The sequence below is a fragment of the Schistosoma mansoni genome, chromosome 6, assembly GCF_000237925.1.
Source record: "Schistosoma mansoni strain Puerto Rico chromosome 6, complete genome".
Taxonomy (NCBI): Eukaryota; Metazoa; Platyhelminthes; class Trematoda; order Strigeidida; family Schistosomatidae; genus Schistosoma; species Schistosoma mansoni.
Window position 1 is genome coordinate 1,769,599 of NC_031500.1, and position 7,108 is coordinate 1,776,706.

General features: G+C 35.6%; 1 non-coding gene across 1 annotated transcript; it reads right to left on the reverse strand.

The window, feature by feature from the left end:
* Window positions 1-1,513: 1,513 nt before the first annotated feature.
* On the reverse strand, window positions 1,514-1,580 carry Smp_tRNA_00869_Sup_TTA.1.1. The gene has a single exon. It is a non-coding gene (tRNA).
* Between the last annotated feature and the right edge of the window lie 5,528 nt (window positions 1,581-7,108).

Here is a 7,108-nt window from a genome sequence, read left to right on the forward strand (position 1 = left end):
GACATTCAGTGACCCAACTGCCGAATGATTTGGCTAGGCCTCATTGATATTTCACTGACCCTACAAACTCTTTATAACACTTCATTTTTTAAATTAGAACAACACATGAAGGCTTACATTACTAGTATCAATGAGATTAGCAACCGGCTTTACGCTAATATATAGGAATAATCGTAGGGATTTGTGAAAGTATTGAACGTAAGTAAAGCACTTTATTAGCCATTGGTCATAATCAAGTGGATTACATAACCATACACAAAAGGTGAAGAGTAGTATGAAGACAAGTGTACGAATAGGGCAATGAATAATGAAATGGTTGAAGTTAGACATTAACACCGTTGGATACTGGCCAGCTCAGTGGTCTAGAGGTTAAGCGCTTGCTCGTGGGACCGATAGATCCTGGGTTTCAATCTCGCATGCCGGATCGTGGATGCGCACTGTTGAGGAGTCCCACAATTGGACGGAACGGCCGTCCAGTGCTTCCAGGTTTTCCATAATGGTCTAGCTTCAATTGATTCATGAATTCGATCATAAAATAATAGAAGTTCTAATCAATAGTTCAACATAAGAACTAGGTGAAACTTGGATAAATCGATACTAAAATAGTAATCACTAAAAATCACCAAAATTACGCAATAAGGAGTGTATAAATAATCGGATATTGAAGAATATAAACGAAAGGAACTGCAGAATGACAAACAAATTTCTGATTTGAAAGAAATTATATCCAACCAAGGTAAAGGAATGCATAAATTAGGGTTATATGTTTGGATACTTATATCCTATGTCATATGTAGGGGACAGAATTGAACTCTATTTGTGGATACGAGAGACCACTAGAAATGTTTGGATCTTGTTTAGTATGCGATCACGATCAACCAGTTGAGACATAAATGAGATTTATATTGTCTTCGTCTGTTCATTTCCAAACCACACAGGGAGATGTCCGGAAAGACAACCGGTAATTTGTTGATATGGTGGGTACTAAATAAGTCTGATCAATAAATATTGGGTTTAAAAGTTAGAAAATAGTTTAAAAATTCGGATTTTACAATCGTTCATATATATTTCAGTGACATTGATCATATTTGAAAGTTTAACCAGGCCCTAGTGTTTTCATGATTCTTGATCAGTGTCGTTAATTCATAAAAATGTTTTCACTCATTGTTGAATATTTTCCATCAATTACAATGGTGTCTTCTTGCAAGTATAGTCTCTTCCATCTTCAGAATTTTTTTCTTTATCTCATTGACTTCTTTACACAACGATGCCTGACATAACTGAAATTCACTTGTTGTTGTTTGCATGTATTTTCCCATTGTTATTTAGGACTGCAATTGATCGGTCTCTTATTGGCATATGTGCATCCTATGAGGAATGCCTCGATATTGCCTTAAGTCACAAGCTTTATGAGCAAAGATGAATAGTAACTGGCAGTGGAATCCAGTTTGACGCGCGTTTCGTTCTATTTGGGACTCGTCAACTGGATGTACCTGCATCTCAGAATTGATGTTCACTCTGGGACTCGAACTCAGTACCTTTCGCTTTAAACGCCATCTCTTTATCCACTCAGCTACTGAGTCGTGATAGACACTTTCTTGTGCAATGAGGTGAAGTTTGAATTCACTTAGTATTGTTTGTTTGAATCTTTCCATTGATGTTTAGGACTGCAACTGGTCAGTCTCTTATTGGCTATATGTGTATACTGTACGTATTGCCTCGATATAGCCTTAATTCACAAACATTGTAAGCAAAGATGGATTATGATGCTTAACATAACCGAAATCAATTTGACTACTTAAAATATTTTGAGTAGTAAGATTTAAAAATATTAATTTTCGTATCTAACAAGTTTAAACACAACTTTTCCCATTAGATTTCATTGTTCAAGTAATGTCGTCATGTATTTTCTAAAAACCCTGAAACCAGACTACGAATGTTCATGAATTTTTGATTGGAGCGAATCATTCATCCGATATCACAAATTGATTCGATTTGTTATTGTATCCATGCGCAACAATCCAGTTGTTCTGAGAGTTTATAATTTACCGCATGGCATAAAAGTTCTAGGCTGATTCCATGGTGGAGTGCTTAGTGAGATCTGTTTTGAATTTTCATATTAGGGTGGAGCAGCCCTTCAATGTACCGTTTTTTTAAACGGTACATTAACACTCAGGAAAACAGCCTTCGATTCGATTCATTCTTAAAGCAATCAGTAACATTTTTCAACTTGGAATTTGTAAATATATTTTTCGATTATTTTCTCTACTCAATGGAGAGAGGAATTTGAGCAGTTTTTTTAAATTTTTTATTTAAACACATAAATATTGGTACAAAGAGGCATCAAATATATATGCGCCACACAAATCTCATTCGATTTGTGTGAGGGATGTGATACTGCCCAGGTGCCCAAACCGAAGCAGGTGGTTTTCTTAAGGGGCCACACCCGGAGACTTCGACCTAAAGGTCTGATCCACAAGGCAGTGGAGCATTGTGAGGAAATGCAGTCCCATGACAGCCGGTGACCGACAATTGGTTCATACGCCATTTGTTCCCTCAGGATACTGGAGCCCATGTGCACCATTTGTTTGGAATCAGGGTTTTCCAACTCACTTAGGTGGACTCGCAGTGTCCACTAACCCGGTTAAAGCTCCGGACCTTCGCTTTTCGTCCTCTCAATTTCGTAAATAAAATCCGTGGTGCGAGAAGGCAGTAAGTACTTCCCTGGCAGAGGCTATATACGCGTGGTCATGTGAGAGCATTTGGAGAGGGAGAGCGGACTCTCCCCACTCTCGGTCGTATCAGGGCATTTGGAGGCTTTGGATTTCTAGAACTCATTAAGAGGTTAATTAGTTTAAATGGTCAAATAATTATGATATAGAGAGCGAACTCGAAGTAACCTAATGAGAATGTCAATCAATGTCAGTCAGAAATGATCTAAAGGACAAGAGCATTTCATTGGCTAAGAAATGGATCAATTTCTTAAGGATTAGATTGGTATATATATATATATATATATATATATATAATCCCTTCAATAATGAGAGTCTACCATTGTTAACGAATGATAACTAGTAAGTGAGATTCGAGTAAGGTTTCCTATCAATTATCTTCAACCACTTGACATCTCAATGATTTTGCTTCAACAGACATTCATCGACTGTACACAGTCATTTAAATGGATACTGACTCAACAGTCCATGACGTTGGTAAAACGTTCATTCGGATATGCTTTCCTAAATCATAAATATGGAGTTTTAGTAAATGTTCAAATATCACATGAAGCAATAGTCCTCTCAAGAATTAGAGTCTATCATTGTTAACGAATGGTAACTAGTAAGTGAGATTTGAGTAAGGTGTTCTATCGATGATCTCCAACCACTTGACATCTCAACGCAAATGATTTTGATTTATTTTGCTTCAACAGACAGTCATCGACTGTGCACAGTCATTCAAATGGATACTGTCTCAATGGTCTAAGAAGTTGGTTAAATGTTTATTTTATCAAATCAATTTATGTAACTGTTCATTTTCGGTATTTGATTTAACCATGTACTATATAACTTTATACTGTCCGAGATATGGACAGTTAATCAATTTTTGACCTTATTGAAGGATTTTATTATATTGTCTGTCTCCAAGATTTAGGTAATTTATGAACAAAGATAAGATATGTAAAAACTAGTTCAATTAGTGATACTGTAAATTAACCTTACACAAATTACTAAATTAGTGATTCTAGTCTAATTGTAAATGAGAGAAATCAATAGATTTGTATAGTTGAATCATTATGATTCTGATAATGATCTAATCTGGATAGAAACAAAGAAAGAAAGTGTAATTGATTCATCATTTAGCAGAGTTGAATTTTCAAATATGAATATATTTTGCATATAACAAAACAAACAAACCTTACTAGACAATGTATATAAGACCCTTTGCAAATAGATAGACAGAATCTCTTTCGAAACATGATTTATTCAGTTGAAATCCGTATGAATCTAAGTGAAGACCTCATGAACTGACAGATGTTTGATGGTAATCAGTAGAAAGCCATATTTGATCTGGGTTCTACACTTGTTAGAAAAGCATACCTGGAGTTTTGTGGGAAAAATCGATGGTTCTTTTAGGACACATCACCACGTCGATTAGAACCATATTCAGCGAAACTATTAGTAAAGTGTTCAAGTCACAGTTCTTGGGGGACTGAGACCTTACATTAATTAACTACTGGAAAGCAATCAATCTATGAATAAACGTGATATTAGCTATCTCGTACCAACCAATCTGTATAAGAGTAAAATGTCAGTTTATACATTTTAAGGTTTTGAACCTTAATACTAATTTTATATTATGTAATCCTTTCGGTAAGTTCTTATAAGATCTAATCGGTGACATAAGATATAGATCCTAAATTATGAACTGACTTGTTTCAGGTCATTAGATCCTCACTCGATCTCATTGCTTGTTTGTCGAGATCACGTGATTCTAAAGAATGGAAAACTACGATGTAATAACTATTGAGTTAATCCCAGTTCCCAAAAACCATTCATTTGGCATTTTATATAGCAACTGACTTAAGTAATGTGGAAACAAATCTAGCTACCATAAACATTAGATGGCTAATTTTATTGAATCTAAGCCTGATTTCAAATCAATACCGGGATTAAGAAGACTAATAATAGACTTGTCTTCTGTCTATGATAAAGTAGTGACATACTAAAAAGTACGGTACGCTAGTTACTGGTCATGAATGGCATATGAATGACGAACCACATACACAAGTTCTTATCATCTCATTTAGATTTTCATGTTGTCTGAATGACATGCCACCGTTAAAAATACACATCCAGTTTCATCCAATACACCTACATTCTGAACGCCATTGAACCATTAGCTAGTCGCCCTAGATCAATTTCCTAGAAATATTCAATCAAATGGTTACTTTGCTCTCTACAACGAGTCAATAAGCTCCTTAATCTACTGAATTTCACTTTTCACTGAACTTTAGAATTTTACTACAACACTACACAATTTATCATGCCACATAAACGTATTCCAGTATTCAGCATCTTCGTAATGAGCTGTTGTATATCACATAAATTCTTCCAGCTAGCTTCCTGATGTATTGGCAAAGTCACAGGTCATTAGTTATGTTTATTTGAATACAGTCCAATCACTTCACTATGCTGGTTATACACAGTTTGGTATTTGTCTGTGGGTTTACTTATCCAACAATATGAATAATTCTGTTCATTTCGGAGTAGTGCGATCTCTACAACCAGTATCTATCACACTATCGGGTGAGAGATTGATTGGTTGCAATGAGAAAATTAATAGAGGAGAACTTTGAAACCAGAAAAGCGAAAAATGTGGTTGGAGAAAGTAGTAGATAAGGTATTTAATTACGCGAACAATTTGAACGCACAAACATGTAAGTGAAAGAAAATGACAAAGAGCGAGGTAGGGATAGGCTGATGTTATGTGGTGGTAGTAGTAGTGATAGATAAGTTGCTTAAAGTGTATTAAATAAACTAGTCACAACAGGAGGTGATGATCCAGTGGCCTGTGGACTCTTTGTCTGGCACAGCATTCCTTATTAGGCAACAGTCAGTAAAAAAGAATAGGAACGTGTCTAGGTTTCCGATTTCTGATGAGTAATATTTTGAGGGTCGCCTCATGGAGTGAGAAGGCTTGATTGAGATACGATGCTCGTGTTATAGTGAGTTTCTCCAATGTCGTTTACATATCAACTTACTTTATTATTAAGGGTCTTTTCGATTGTTAGAAATCTCTCTAATAAAATTAAAGTGTTAAAAATTCATATAAGTAACTTAATGGTCGTTATCAGAGAACTTACGGTGTTATATCTGATATGTGACGAAATTTTCAGCATTTAGTGGGTTGCTAACCGGTGCATTTTCGTTGATTTTGCTATTCATGACCTTCTGGAGTTCATTCTAAAAGCCGTGATATTATTCTCTGAAATATCTGCGCTAATATTAAGCTTAAGAAACGTTTGTCAAAAGCAGATATTTGGCACTCATAAGGAATATTTAAAATAAAATTCCTACATTCGGCAAAAACTAAGTTTACAAGGAACAAAGTGTCATCTCTCAAGGGACAATGACAGCAGACGGCTCAATACCTGCGCTCAGCAGTTATGGAATAGGAACGAAAAAATCTCAAAGGCGATAATCTTTCTCAATGAATACTAATGTAGTGATGTGAATGTAGAATTAACTTGATTCCTTATTTTGAGTTAACTCTTCTGAATGCCTTAAATCTATTTCAGACTGATGTGGTCAGTAGCTGGGCAACTAGCAAAAACTTTGAATTCTAAGGCTGCTTCTCTCATGCTGTTATTAGAAGATTCAACTTATTTCACATTTTCAGCCCCGGGAATTGTTGATTCAGTGTTTCTGGCTTGCTAAACTGCAATCACGAAAGTTAGAACAGTTGGATGAATAGAAAGAATACTTTCGAAATTCTCTTTAGTCTTACCTTGAAGGAGATGGAAAGAGTTTGCTGGTCAAATGGCAGTATTTAGTGAATCTTGTATAATGTTTAACAAAAAAGTTGCGCTATTCATTATTTTGTTACATTTTCTATGGAAGCGCAGCCAACGAGGTTCCTATGGGTGATGCGAGAAAGCAATATTCAACTCCTCATTTTTTATTTATTAGTTTTCTAGAGGAAATATTTCCCTTGATTCACCGGTAATTTCAGCCGCCAGGTAACGATCGTTGCCTTTCAAACTCGATTCGTAAAAGCCACGCTAGGTATTTCACCAACCATCGACACAATAACATTTTTCAGATGGTGCTCATCTACACACTTATGAGTATATTACATGTGATAAGGACATTATAAATACAAAATCTGTATACTTAGATCATCAAATAATAAACCGAAATGTTATCAACGTTTATACACCAAATACTTATTGCAGTTGCAGCCAGGAACAGAAGGTCAATACGTAGCATGATTAACATCCGGTAAATCCGTAAGAGAAATGAACGATAGTCAAGGAGACCCTCAGTAAGTCTAACTAATCCTGGTAAGGTCGCTATTTAAACCATCTGGGACCTTGGTAACAAACCTGGAT